The sequence below is a fragment of the Podarcis filfolensis genome, assembly GCF_964270895.1.
Source record: "Podarcis filfolensis genome assembly, chromosome: 1".
Taxonomy (NCBI): domain Eukaryota; kingdom Metazoa; phylum Chordata; class Lepidosauria; order Squamata; family Lacertidae; genus Podarcis; species Podarcis filfolensis.
The window spans coordinates 32,801,032-32,816,203 of NC_139604.1; the positions used below are offsets into that span (position 1 = coordinate 32,801,032).

At 42.3% G+C, this 15,172-nt stretch overlaps 1 long non-coding RNA gene across 1 annotated transcript in view; it reads left to right on the forward strand.

The window, feature by feature from the left end:
• The first annotated feature begins 1,651 nt into the window (after nucleotides 1-1,651).
• The window catches only part of LOC310746285, a 136,941-nt gene continuing 123,420 nt past the window's right edge, over nucleotides 1,652-15,172 (forward strand). The window contains exon 1 of the long non-coding RNA XR_014540579.1: nucleotides 1,652-2,200. This is a non-coding gene — a long non-coding RNA (uncharacterized lncRNA). The remainder of the gene's footprint in view (nucleotides 2,201-15,172) is intronic.

The following is a 15,172-nucleotide window of genomic DNA, read 5'->3' on the forward strand; positions in this document are numbered from 1 at the left end:
AGCTTCCACAGTTCTCCCCCTCTAATGGAAAGATAGAATGAAGATTGAGCTCTCTTAAGCTTTGCAACCTCATTAGAACCTACCATGTGCCAGGTGGCCCAGGGAGGTCAATGTGGGACCTCTCTATGACCATTCCTTTTTCAAAAGAGAAGAAACTGGCAATTGTTTTGCAGAGCAACCATTCTTGGATTATTATTTATCAAACCATGCAGTGACATCTGCAGAGCTACCTACATGGAGAAATCCGCCAAGTTTACCACCTCAAGTACGCAATCCCTTCTGCTGCATATATTAGTCATATACAAACTGTGTGTGGTCTAGAGTAACCTGTGATCATAATTCAGTTTATTATCTATTAGCATCCTGTGCTGTGGGAACAGGTCAGAGCTGAATGTGAGCACAGAAAGTTCCATAGCATGCCAGTGTTGTATTGCAAAATGAAATTTTTCTTATTAATAATAAAGCCTGGGTGAAAGCTGAGCTGCAGATTCCCTCTAGCTCAGATTTTGCTTTTTAGAGCAGCACTGCTTAACGTTTCAATAATATGTGAAGAACATCTCCCTCTAGTGTCTACTGTGTTGCATTTCTCACCCTCAAGTGGAGTGTAATGAATTGGCTATTCAGAACTTGTAAAAAGTTTGTTTTAGCCTTGAAACACAGGTTTGGTTCCTACTACCCAGAGTTGTGAGGTGTGCGAATTCTTCCCATTCTGTTCACCTGTACACCAGACATTCTTAGTTTGCATCATGAACTGGCAGGATGATGGGGAGGAGGAAGAGGATCCAAGCGAGGCATGTAGCCAGGACTGGGACACACCGGGGGCAAGCTGGGGATGGGGAAGGAAGTACTCCCAGGGTGATGGAGAATGGCGAGGGAATGGAGATCAGTGCACAGGAGCCAGAGCAGCAAGACCCATCATCAGAGTCAGAGGGGCCCCTGTCTCCACGAACACGACAGGCTCTGAGGCATACAGAGCAGCAAGAGGCTAGAAGGCTGAGGCAGGCAAGGGCCCACAGCCCAGCTCCCTAGCTGGCCAGGTGGAGCTCGCCAGCTCTGGGAGGAGATTACTCAGCTGGAGTAGGCTTGAAATAGGTGGAGGTCAGCTGCCTCATCAAGCCCAGGTGCTGCAATCAGCAGGCAAAGTGCAAAAGGGAAGGAGAGCTGAGGTGCTGTGTCTGCTCAACTGCCCATGTTGATAGGCCTCGGCTTGGGTGGCCTGGACCTCTGTGGGACTGTGCTTTGGGTTTGACCGTGGACTGTATCCAGACTTGGCTTGATCCGGGACTGCATTTTGTGGACATTGCTGGTGTGACTTGACTCCCAGACCTCGGATTTTGGGCTTGACGTACTGACTTGCCATCAGGTAGGCCAGGGTTTTAGGACAGTTTAAACCCATTTAAATAGGCATACATAATTTGTTTCATAATCAGTTTCTGCCTGATCCTTGTTGAAGCAACAGCTCTCTCTCTCTTCATGCCCAGCATCTCTCGACATTATTTGTTGCCACTTGCTTAACTACTGTTTGTTCATGCCTCTGTGGTGCCACACACTTTACATGGTCTTGGACCCCGGTATGAGGAATTTCCACTGTTGACTGAATAATTCCCATTAATCCAAGTTATGTGTGTTTACTCACAGGTGCAACTGATTTCAGTCAGAGCAACTCCAAGCAATTGTTCAGAGGACTGGACTGCACTCATTTGTGTAAAAATGGGAACAACACTTTTGCTTCACTTTAATTATCACATTGCCATGCCAGAGCACAGGAAGGCCAGTGAGCTAATAATTCCATGAACTGAGATATCAGCGGAAGAAAGGAAACTCTGTAGACTGAAATTTGGCCAAGGTGTAATGGGAATCTGTGCAAAAGTCCCAGCAAGACAAATTACAGCTATGATCTGTTTGGAAGAAGCAATGCACAAATGACATGAAGAGGAGGAGGAGTTTGGACTTGATATCCCACCTTTCACTCCCCTTAAGGAGTCTCAAAGCGACTAACAATCTCCTTTCCCTTCCTCCCCCACAACAAACACTCTGTGAGGTGAGTGAGACTGAGAGATTTCAGAGAAGTGTGACTAGCCCAAGGTCACCCAGCAGCCGCATGTGGAGGAGCGGGGAAGTGAACCCAGTTCACCAGATTACGAGTCCACCGCTCTTAACCACTACACCACACTGGCTCTCCAGCATGAGCCAGCAAAAGGTAAGCACATTAATATCCCATTTAATTCAATAGGAGAAAATGAGGGACGAGCCTTGGGTCAGTGAGAGAGAGTCTGCATAGCATGTTATGAGGTCCCATCCCTGAAAGGGGGTGATCAAATGCTCCAGGGCTCAAGCACCCTCCACCTTTCCTCTGTCCCACAACATTCCTTGGGGCATGGCAGAGGGAATGTGACATTGGCACAGAAGGCTAGAGCTATTCCTCAAGCTATTCCTTTCACTCCAGGGATTCTGGGGCTAGTTATTCCAGTCCCATTTCCAGTGGACCTGGGGCACACCCTGCACTATCACCTTCCTGTGCTCCATCCCTACTACTCTCAATCGGCAGAGAGTGGGGAGGGCAGCGTGCATTGTGTGAGCACCACTGCTCACAACATCCCTTGCTAGGAAAGATCTCTCCAGGAGACCACACGGAGCCACTGTGAGACAATGATTGTCTATGTATAGCAAGGGTCTGACTCAACATTAGGCAGTGTCTTATGTCCTAATGAAAGGGACGCGGGTGGCGCTGTGGGTAAAACCTCAGCGCCTAGGACTTGCCGATCGTATGGTCGGCGGTTCGAATCCCCGCGGCGGGGTGAGCTCCCATCGTTCGGTCCCAGCTCCTGCCCACCTAGCAGTTCGAAAGCACCCTTAAGTGCAAGTAGATAAATAGGGACTGCTTTATAGCAGGAAGGCAAACGGCGTTTCCGTGTGCGGCACTGGTGCTGGCTCGCCAGTGCAGCTTCGTCACGCTGGCCACGTGACCCGGAAGTGTCTTTGGACGGCGCTGGCTCACGGCCTCTTAAGCGAGATGAGCGCGCAACCCTAGAGTCGGTCACGACTGGCCTGTATGGGCAGGGGTACCTTTACCTTTACCGTTACTATGTCCTAATGAAGCATATGCATCTGTCCTTGAAATCAATGGCACATATATGGGCTTAATGTGGGCTGCATAGCATCCAGCACATGTAGGAAAATAGCAAGACTAGTTTTAAATAACATGCAATATACTAGGCAACTTCCTAATGCAGTGCACACCTCTATTGAAATTGAAGGAGGGAAACTGGAATGTTAGAAACACATCATGTTGCAGCATGCCCTTTTGAGGGTTTTTTTGGGGGGGGTGGAGGGTGGGAGACATGGTCTTGCAAAAGCATCTTATTTCCTCTTTCCTAACTGGTGTAACCTGTGTTAGAACCATTTCCCCCAACTGCAACAGTTCCTTGCAGCATGCACCCAGCTCCACTGGCAACAAGGATTTCTCCATTCATTACCATGGATTGCTCCATGTGCCCAAAGTGATGAATGCGTAGGCTTGCCCTTCCTGTGGAAACTCAAGTTGGAACTGTATTTCAGCACCGAAGGCCAGATTCCATAGCCATTTGCTGATCTGTGAACGAGAATTCTGGCAGATGAATGAAAATATGACTGGGACTAGGAGGAACTATAAATGGCATGGCTAAAAGGCTTCTGACTGCCATTAATTCCAATGACTTCTCTTATCTGCGTGAGAATGTTTGGCATTTTAACACTTTAAGTTAAGTGCCTCCAATGTGCATTTAATTTAGATTTAATAACACCATTTTTTTTCCTTATGGAAACTCAGTCAATTATTGAAAGCATTTCTTGAGGTTTAGCAATTATTTAAGAGGTGAATTTACAGTAATGTAATTAGCTCAAATAGCATGTTCATAGAAGTAGCATATTTAAAACAACTTTAAATATTTGTTAGTGAAAAGGAAATATTTTATACCACTCTAATTTGGTAATATTGTCTAATAAAAATTTCAGTAACATTTAACAAGGCAGTTTATTCATATTACCAAGGGCATTCTGTGGTGGAGGGGAGAGAGAGACACACAAAAACTACAGCAAATGCAGTACCTCTAGTGGGAATGTAGCTAATTTAAAAACTGCACAAGCAATAACTTATTTGGATCTTGCTAAAATGAACCAGACAAAATTCACATGTAGTGTTACATAGTTCAGAAAAGCTAATGCATGCTGCAATTGAAACATGTCACTCTGTAGTCATCGTTTACTGCGATAAAATTTAGGGTTCTGATAGCTTGTGGGATTTGTACCAGATTTCCATGTAGGACTAAGGATGTGTACACACCATATATTTAAATTACACCTCCCCCCGAACTATAGTTAAGGATGCTAGGAATACTAGCTCTGTGGGGGATAAACTACAGTCCCCATGGTTCTTTTTGAGGAATATGCAATAAAATGTTATGTCGTGGAACATTCCAAGTCCGTATTCCAGTCAGCCATGCCTTATTTCAGGATATTGGATTCTGTTGCTCCTCCTTCTGGTTCCTCCCCCACCCACTCACTGTCAGTATTCTGAGCCAACAGAACATGTTCAATATTCATTGGGTTGGGTTTTTCTGCCCTTCAGTTGTTGTTGTTCTTTTTAAAAGGATTTTGTACTTGTGCAAACTTGCTCCATGTGACAGCCCTTTAGTTAGCTGAAGATGGCTATCATTTCTCCTCTTTGTCTCCTGTTATCCAGGCTAAACATGCCCATCTCCCTCAACCGTTCCCCATAAGGTTTGTTTCCAGGCCCTTGATAATCTTGGTTGCCCTCCATTGCACATGTTCTGGCTTGTCAGTACCCTTAAATTGTGGTGTCCAGAAGTGGACACAGTAGGTGTGGCCTGACAAAGGCAGAATCGAGCAGTACTACTACTTCCCTTTATCTGGGCACTATACTTTTGTTGCTATGGAATGGCAACAAAATGGAATGGGTTACTTCCGGGTTCGCTGCTCGCACATGCGCAGAAGCGCTAAATTGTGCTATGTGCAGACGCGGCGCTTTGATGTGCGTCATTTCTGGGTTGAGGTGGCGCCTCCAGAACGGATCCCTGCTGTAACCGAAGTTCCACTGTATAAAAAATAATATATGTTTCAGTCAAACGTCTATCTACATTGTACATCTTGTGACAGTACAAGTCTATGTGTACAGTCCTGGTCACCCCATATTATAAAGGAGATCCTAGAAATGCAAAAGGTACAGATCTCCAGGAGTTACTACACATGAGGAGAGGCCAGGATTCCCCATCTTATAGAGGAGCTCAACATGTGTACAGAGGAACTTACATAGAACCTCTTCTCATGTGTACCCAAAGTGTAGATGGCAGAGGGTGAATCTACCCTCTATGGCATCATGACTACCTTCATGTATTTTGGGGGCACCCCCCTTTTGTGGGCACTGATTGGCTAGGCTTGTACATGTGATTAAACCAGGAATTAAATAAGAAGCAGTAACTTGAAAGGAAAACAATGCAACAGCAGAAATAGCAGTGGATAGGATTGAAAAAACAGTGAATATTCTCAGTTAAAGAACTTTACAGGAGATGGCATCTTCTGCTTCCCACTGCCTCCAATTTTTGTTTCTATTTTTGCCTGGACATCAAATATGGGAACATTCAGCTCACTCCTAATAAAAAATTTTCTTTGAAACATTTTCCTCTTACAATGCAATAAGAATTCTCTGAAGCACTTAACCTGGGTCCTTGGCACCACAAGGTTCTTCACTTGCTGCTTTCATGTGTTTTCCCCCTGAAGCCTCTTTATATTGAATTTGGAGGACAGCTGCCTGTCAGAAGTTTAACACTTTTCAAAAATATGTCCTCCCAATGTGATTTGACATCCTTGAATAGAATCAGGATTGCTTGTTGATACAACAGTATGATGGAATATAAATACAAATTGGAAACATACTTGATCAAAATGGACAAATTCCCCTTGAGGAAACACTTTACTATGTTCAGATTTCACTTAATGACTACTCATGTCCTAGAAGGCAACTGTCAAAATGTTCCATATAACTTGTAGTGTGGATACAATGGAGGGTCTTTTAAATTATTTGTGCAGTTGCTATCTGTCTCGGTGCATAAATGGAATAAATACCTCTGGAGAGTTTTTTTTTTTGTTCAGATCATGGACCATGCTCAAATCAGCAAGCAAGATGGGCTTCTTTCTTGCCAATAGAGCAGAATCTCTTTGGCTTTGGTCAAGGCCTAATTGGACTAAGCATGCCCAAGGAATTTCATGGCCTCTGCATTCGCAAGGGAACTCGTGACATGCAAACTACTGTGAGGCCCTAAATATTGCAGCAAGCTGTATGAGATAACCTGAGGTGGCCTTTTAAAACTTACTTTCTTTTTATTTTATTTTTTTTAAATAAATTTTTATTAGAGTTTTACAGAAAAGAAAAGTAGAAATTCTCAAAATAAGAAACCATAAGTTACAGAAAAAAGAAACACAAAAAAATACAGAGAAAAAATCACAACTAATTAAGAAAGATTAAATTTAAACAAAGAAAAAAATAAAACAATTCCATTCTTCCCAATGACCTCAGATTCATATGCTTATGTTCTTGACCTCCTCACGCCTCCCCCCTTTTGTATTCCCATTTAGATATTTAATTCAGCAAATTCTTACCCTTTTTCAAATATTTAAGCTTTATACCATGACATATTCTATATCAATATTTTCAACCAATTATCAATGCCTTTTTTGCATAATCTTATTAACTTTTATCACTAATTACCACTTATTACCAATCCAAGCACAGTTTTAGCATTCATTAATTTTATAGTATTTCTGAAGATAGTCTTTGAATTTCTTCCAGTCTTCTTCCACCAACTCTTCTCCCAGGTCTCGGATTCTGCCAGTCATTTCCGCCAGTTCCATATAGTCCATCACCTTCATCTGCCACTCTTCCAGGGTGGGTAGCTCTTGTGTCTTCCAATACTTTGCGATAAGAATTCTTGCTGCTGTTGTTGCATACATAAAGAAAATTCTGTCCTTCTTTGGCACCAATTGGCCCACCATGCCCAGGAGAAAGGCCTCTGGCTTCTTAAGGAATGTATATTTAAATATTTTTTTCATTTTGTTGTATATCATCTCCCAGAAAGCCTTAATCTTTGGGCATGTCCACCAAAGGTGAAAGAATGTTCCTTCATTTTCTTTACACTTCCAACATTTATTGTCGGGCAAATGGTAGATTTTTGCAAGCTTGACTGGTGTCATGTACCACCTGTATATCATTTTCATAATATTCTCTCTTAGGGCATTACATGCCGTAAATTTCATACCTGTGGTCCACAACTGTTCCCAGTCAGCAAACATGATGTTATGACCAACATCTTGTGCCCATTTAATCATAGCAGATTTAACTGTTTCATCCTGCATATTCCATTTTAGCAGCAAGTTATACATTCTTGAAAGTATTTTAGTTTTGGGTTCTAACAACTCAGTTTCCAATTTGGATTTTTCCACCTGGAAACCTATTTTTTTATCCATATTATAGGCTTCTCTTATTTGAAAATAGTGCAGCCAATCTCGCACCTTATCTTTTAATTTCTCAAAACTCTGCAATTTCAATTTATCTCCTTCTTGTTCCAATATTTCCCAATATTTCGGCCATTTGGCCTCCATATTGGACTTTTTCAGTGCCTTTGCCTCCATTGGTGACAACCACCTTGGGGTTTTATTCTCCAATAAGTCTTTATATCTTAACCAGACATTAAACAATGCTTTCCTGACAATATGGTTTTTAAATGCTTTATGAGCTTTAACCTTGTCGTACCACAAATATGCATGCCACCCAAAAACATTGTTAAAACCTTCTAAATCCAAAATGTCTGTGTTTTCAAGAAGCAGCCATTCTTTCAGCCAACAAAATGCGGCCGATTCATAATAAAGTTTCAGGTCTGGCAGGGCAAAACCACCTCTTTCTTTAGCATCAGTTAGTATTTTAAATTTTATTCTGGGCTTCTTGCCCTGCCAGACAAATCTAGAGATATCTCTCTGCCACTTCTTGAAACAGTCCATCTTGTCTAAAATTTGCAAAGATTGAAACAAAAATAACATCTTTGGCAATACATTCATCTTTATAGCCGCAATTCTGCCCAACAAGGAAAGCTTCAGGTTTGACCATATCTCTAAATTTTCTTCACTTCTAACCAACATTTCTCATAATTATCTTTAAATAAGTTTAAGTTCTTAGCAGTCATGTTAACCCCCAAATATTTAACTTTCTTTACTATTGTTAAGCCTGTCTCCTTCTGAAACCTTTCTTTCTCAATCGGTGTTAAATTTTTCTCAAGAACTTTAGTTTTTGACTTGTTCAACTTAAAACCAGCCATCTGCCCAAATTCTTGAATCACTTCCAAAACTCTTTTCGAACTAGATTCTGGCTCCTGTAATGTTAAAACTAAGTCATCTGCAAATGCTTTCAATTTATATTGCTTAGCTCCGACCTGAATGCCTTTAATCAGACGGTCCCTTCTAATCATGTTCAATAGTACCTCCAGGACTGAAATGAACAACAATGGGGAAATTGGGCAGCCTTGTCGTGTACCTTTCTCTATCTTAAATCCCTCTGTCACCACATTATTAACAATTAATTTAGCCTTTTGTTCTGAATAAATTGCACTTATACCATTTTCAAACCCTTGACCCACCCCCATCCCCTGAAGATTTTTCTTCATAAAACTCCAAGAAATGTTGTCAAAGGCTTTCTCCGCATCTATGAAAATTAAAACTGCTTTAGTATTTATATTCACTTGCAACTTCTCCAAAATGTTAATTATGTTCCTTGTATTGTCCGACAAGTGTCTACCCGGGAGGAAGCCAGCTTGGTCCTTATGGATCTCTTCCAATAGTACTTTTTTTAACCTATTAGCCAAAATGTCAGCAAATATTTTGTAATCCACATTAAGGAGGGATATGGGGCGGTAGTTCTTAAGTTGCGTCTTTTCAGACTCAGTTTTCGGTATAAGTGTAATGTAAGCTTCCTGCCACGACTCCGGCGCCTTTTTCCCCTCTAATATCTCATTGCACACCTCCATTAGTGGCCGAATTAACCAATCTTTCAAAACTCTATAATATTTGGAGGTTAAACCGTCTGGTCCTGGAGATTTACCCAACTGCATATTTTGAATGGCACCCGCCACTTCCTGTTCTGTAATTTTGTCACTCAACATTGTCTTTTCTTCTTGAGAAATTTTTTGTAATCCATTTTTCCTCAGGAATTGGTCTAACTCGGCCTCTTTCTGTGGCCCTTGTGTATAGAGTTGTTTAAAATATCTCTGGAAGCAGTTTCTAATTTCCAATGGATTCTGTATGGTCTTTCCATTTACCTCCAAATTTGTAATAGTATTTAATTTCTGTCTTTTCTTCATCTGCCATGCTAGCAGTTTCCCACATTTGTTAGCCGATTCAAAAGACTTTTGTCTCATCTGCTTAATTTTCCATTCCACTTCCTGATTTATCATTTTCATATATTGTACTTGATATAACTTAATTTCTCTCAGAATCTCTTGGGATTTTGGTTTCGCTCTTAGTCTCTTCTCTCCTTCTTTTATTTTTTCCAAAATTTTATCTTTTTTCTCATTTTGGATTCTCTTCTTTATTGCATTCTGTTGGATCAGAAACCCTCTCATGACCGCTTTGCCTGCGTCCCAGATTGTTCTTTTTTCAACCGTAGTGTTCAAATTTATCTCGAAATAGTCTCTCAAAGTTTTTTGGGCCTTCTTAGTCACCTCCTGGTCTCTGAACAGGGTGTCATTCATTCTCCATCTAAAAGAACCGATTGGCATTAGTTTCATCTCCATCTTCACTGCATTGTGGTCGGAGCAAGTTTTTGGGCAAATTTCCACTTTTCGTGTCTTAGGTGCCAGTCCTCTAGTTATCCATATTTGATCAATTCTTGTCCAGGTCATATTGGCTTCAGAGAAGAATGTTCCCTCTCTTCCAAGGGGGTTCTTAGTTCTCCAAATATCAGTAAGGTCCATATTGTCAACTAGTTCAAAAAAGGTTTTTGGTAGTCTGCCGTCTTTAGTTACCACCTGTCTTTGCGACTTATCCATGTTAGTAGATACCACTCCATTCTTGTCTCCCATCAAAATGATGTTATAGTCCATATAGTCCAACAATGTCTCATGCAGTTTCTTAAAGAATTCAGATTTCCCCTCATTTGGTGCATATACTCCTACAATCAAATATTTTTCACCTTGTAGTTGGATCTCAATTGCGACAAACCTTCCTTGTTCGTCTTTAAAAACAAATTTCGGTGATAGGCTCTCTTTAGCATAAATAACAACTCCTCTCTTTTTAACTTTGTCCGATGAAATAAATTCTTGACCCAATCTTTTATTGATAAGAACTTTTCTGTGGAGCCTTACCACGTGGGTTTCCTGCAAACAAATTAAGTCCAATTGTTCCTTTTTCAATATATGAAAGACTTTTCTCCTCTTCTCCGGAGAGTTAAAGCCGTGAATGTTCCAACTTAATAATTGCAGAGACATAGTGTAATTATTTTAGTTTCCTCCAGTTGCTCCCAAAAGCTCGTCAAGTTCTTGCGGTGGTATCTTCCTTTTCGATTTGTCGAATTCCAAAGGTGGTAGTGCTGTGTCTACTCCTGGTCTCAAGGCTTTTAGCACATCTATCGCTTCCTTTTGTAGATCTTCTTCAAAATCTCTCAGAAATTTTTCCTTGTCTTCCACTGATCTGATTCTGAACTTTTTTCCTTTAAATGTAAAAGACAGTCCCTGGGGGAACTCCCATCTGAAAGCAATAGAGTTCCTTCTCAGCAAGGCCACCAAGTCTCCGTAGTTAACTCTCAAATCCAGAAGATGTTTCGGAATATCTTTAAAAATCTCCACTCTGGACTCATTAATCTCTAGGGTCTTCTGGAAGTGAGCACCCAGTATTTTGTCCCGTTCCTCTTTCGAACGGAGGGTCACCAAACAGTCTCTCACCCTGTTTTTCCTCCCTCCTCTTCCAAGTCTAAAGGCGCTCACTATCTTAAAATCTTTATCCAGCTCCAAATTCCAAAATTTCTCAAATTCCTGTGAAAGATAGTCGTTCAAACTATATTTCTCAAGTTCTGGCACCGCCCTGATCCTCAGGTTTGTCTGCCTCTCTCTCAATTCGACCATAGACAATAAGGCCTGGTGGTCCCCAATCTGTTTACGTATTGGTTTAATTTCTCCCTCCACAGCCACAGCTTTTTCTTTTGCCTCCTCAGCTTTTTCTTTTGCCTCCTCGGCTATTTTCCTAGTAGTCGCAGATTCCTCCAACAGTTTTTCTATAGCTTTAGTATTTGAGTTGATGCTAGCTGTGTTCCCTTTAATTTCAGCTGACTGATCTGAGACCTGTTTACTTAGGCCTTCCAATTTTTCATAAATTTTATTCAACACAGATGTAAATTCCCCTTCTGAGGCCATTCCTTTTAACTCAGATTGCCCTGCGTCTTCCTCCTGAGTCGCAGGGGGGCCAGGCACAGATGCTCTGCGTTGCTGGGAGGCTAAGGTGGACTGTTGCACTTTGACCTTAGCTCTTGTTGCTCTTTGTTCAGTCATTCCCCTTTATCTTCCGTCAAGGTCAATTCCCAGAGTCAAGCCTTGCAATGGAAAGTCCCCAAAGTTAGTAATGGAAAATTCCCCCGGTCAGATACTGACTTCAGTAGTCCTCTAGGGGGACACAGTAACCGCCATTGGATTCTCAGTAACCAAATAACAAAGTCTTTTTGTAACTTTCCGTGTCCCCTCTTTAATTAAAACTAAGTATTCAGTTAAAAGGAGACTCTGAATGTATCTCCTTGCAGAGTTAGAGCTTAGATATTTACAGTATCCATAGTCAATGCGAGCTCAAATGTAGCAGTCCTCATTAATCTGACAGTCCGTTCCCAGGGAGTCCGGAAAAAAAACTATTAAGTTCCCAGAAGATCCCCAGAAGAAATACAGTCACTTTCTTAGCTTCCCCCCTCTCCTCTAATGGGGGAGTTCTTTCTTTTGATGCTTGGAATTAAAATTTTACAGTCCACTTTGAAGTACTAGCGTAAAAAGGTCTTTGCTTTGATCTTTTACAAAACGGAAAGGCGGACTTCCTGTTTGCACCTTTCCGCTTCGGAGCCCAAATTCGCTTATTTTTACTCTTCAAATCCGAAATTCTTAAATTCCCCTACTCACGGATGTTCTCTTTAGAGCCGAATTTCACAGGAAAAAGGTCAGCGCTCTCCGGCAACAGCTACGCGGCTTCGCTCCATAGACGCAGCAATCGACCCGTAGCACCGCGCCGCTCCCGCTGCACACCGGAACCCCTTACGGGGCTCCCTTGCTAAAACGGGGGGCGCAAAAGGTGCCTGCTGGGTCCCACGCTCGCAGGCTCTTTCTGCCTGCGATTTCAAATTGGGTCCCCGCTTCGCCGTAGCGGAACAGACCCACTTTCTACGGAGCTTCTCCTCCTGCTCAGAAGGAGACCGCCATTGCCGTTGGCGCCGCCTCCGGAAGTCTCTAAAACTTACTTTCTTTTTAAAGCAGCTGATAGTCACTGCAGGTGGCTAGTAAGTGCTGCTGCTGCTGCACACATTTAAAATAAGGCCACAAGTTCCCCAGGGAGCAATAGGAGATTGGCATCCCATATCTCCTGGGTCGCAGCAACACCGTCATTTGGCCCTTGTTCCTGTAGCCTTTCCCTGATGAAACAGTAATGCTGAGCTTTCTTCCCTGTGCTTGGCCTCAGAATGGCAACTATTTGCAACTACAACATTTCAAAAGTGATATCCAACTGGGCGAGGAGAGTGATGGGTCCACAAAGGTTGCGCCATTAGTGCAAGGACTTCCTCTTTTGCAATGGGACTTCCTGTTCCTCACCTCACCCTGAGCCTCCTCAAATTTGCGCTGGGATTTCTACCCTGAGAAGCAGATGAGTGTGTGCACGCATGTTGACTGCGTTAGAAACAGCCCCCTTGTCTGACCATGATTTCCCTCAATTGAAAAACAACAACTGGAATATTAATTGATTTTGTACTGCACATGAATAATGTGGTGCAACCTAGCAGTGGCAAACAGACACTTTTTTTGTCTTCTCCAGGGCCCAACCTTTAATTCCCATGCTGTGAAATGAGAATTCTCTGCGCACACTTATGTGGAAGTAAGGCTCATCGAATTTAACGGGATTCATTTCTAATTGACATATATAGGATAAGAATTGATGCTTTTGAATTATGGTGCTGGAGGAGACTCTTGAGAGTCCCATGGACTGCAAGAAGATCAAACCTCTCCATTCTTAAGAAAATCAGCCCTGAGTGCTCACTGGAAGGACAGATCCTGAAGCTGAGGCTCCAGTACTTTGGCCACCTCATGAGAAGAGAAGACTCCCTGGAAAAGACCCTGATGTTGGGAAAGATGGAGGGCACAAGGAGAAGGGGACGACAGAGGACGAGATGGTTGGATAGTGTTCTTGAAGCTACCAGCATGAGTTTGACCAAACTCGGGAGGCAGTGGAAGACAGGAGTGCCTGGCGTGCTCTGGTCCATGGGGTCACGAAGAGTCGGACACGACTAAATGACTAAACAACAACAAGGATTACACTGTAAATAATCTTTGATCCATGTAATTTTTACCCTGCCACAGTCCCATTCTGTTGGGTGGTTTGCTTCCTGTTTGCTATGGCTTATACAAGCACTGTTTCTCTTATCTTATAAACTGTAACAAGCTTTCTATGAGCCAACTAAAGACTGTCAGAGGAAATGACAGCCAAATCTGCGTATTATTACTGTCCCTTGTTCATGCGGCCATGAATTTATTATTAGTTATAACATTAATTATGGTCAGGCATGGAGTCTGAGAGGGGAAACCAGAATCCACATCAGGCCACTGAGAGGAGCTCTTGTCCAAATGATGGCAAAACCCCCCAAAAACCAGCTAGATGATTTGCATTTTCCCTTTGACTGAAATGAAGCACATACTAAAAAATTATAGTTCTTTTTTTCTGCTATAAAATTGTCAAGGAAAAAACAGATCTCCACTATTAAAGAACTTCTCATACTCCTGATATTATATGCATTATTGGGTTGGGAAGAAATGATAGCGTTTGGCTCTGTGCTAAAGTTATGTGAGGCGGTGCTTTTTTTATTATTTTAGAAATCATTGTTGAATATCTTAGGGGTGAGCTATGCTGCTCTCATGCATGGAAAAGGGACTCTTTGGAATATAGGATCATATCAAACATTTCCGAAGAGGCAGCTGCACAGAAACCATAAATTACTTGCTTCATCAGTGTATACTCCCAAGTGTGGGGAACCACTGGTCCTCCAGGTGTTGCTACAACTCCTGCCATCCCTGGTCATTGGCCATCCATGCCTGCTGAGGCTGATGGGAGTTGTAGTTCTATAACATAGGGAGGGTCAAAGGTTACCCACATCTGATTTAAACAGATGATAGACAGCCATTAACTGGCCATGCTGTACAGTGGTACCTTGGGTTACATACGCTTCAGGTTACATACGCTTCAGGTTACAGACTCTGCTAACCCAGAAATAGTGCTTCAGGTTAAGAACTTTGCTTCAGGATGAGAACAGAAATTTTGCTCCGGCAGCGCGGCGGCAGCAGGAGGCCCCATTAGCTAAAGTGGTGCTTCCGGTTAAGAACAGTTTCAGGTTAAGTACGGACCTCCAGAACGAATTAAGTACTTAACCTGAGGTACCACTGTAGTTGAATCCTGCATGGTAGATTCTGCACTGAGTGCAGGGAGTTGGATCAGTTGACCTCCAAGATCCCCCTCAATTCTATAATTTTATGTTTCTTCTTCCTATGCCTAGATTCTTGGTGATGCCTAAAAGAATCCAGGTATATATTTTCAATGGGATGGGACATATTGAGGGAGACACACATATTGGGATGTGTGTCTCCCCCAAAATACATGGCCCAGAGAGGAAGCAGGAATCAATGCAAATATGGTTTCTATTAAGTCCCCTACTACCAGTAGCATCTTTTTCTTCTTCCACATTTCCTGCCCTTTTGTTGTTCTTTGGTTGATTAATATTGAGCCCAAAGAAGAGTTCTGTGAACCCCAAGAGCTTCATCCTTTTTACTTGGTGTTTATAAAAGCACTGCTATGGCTACGCTCTGCCTTCATGGTTGGAGAACGTAATGCTTCTGAATACCAG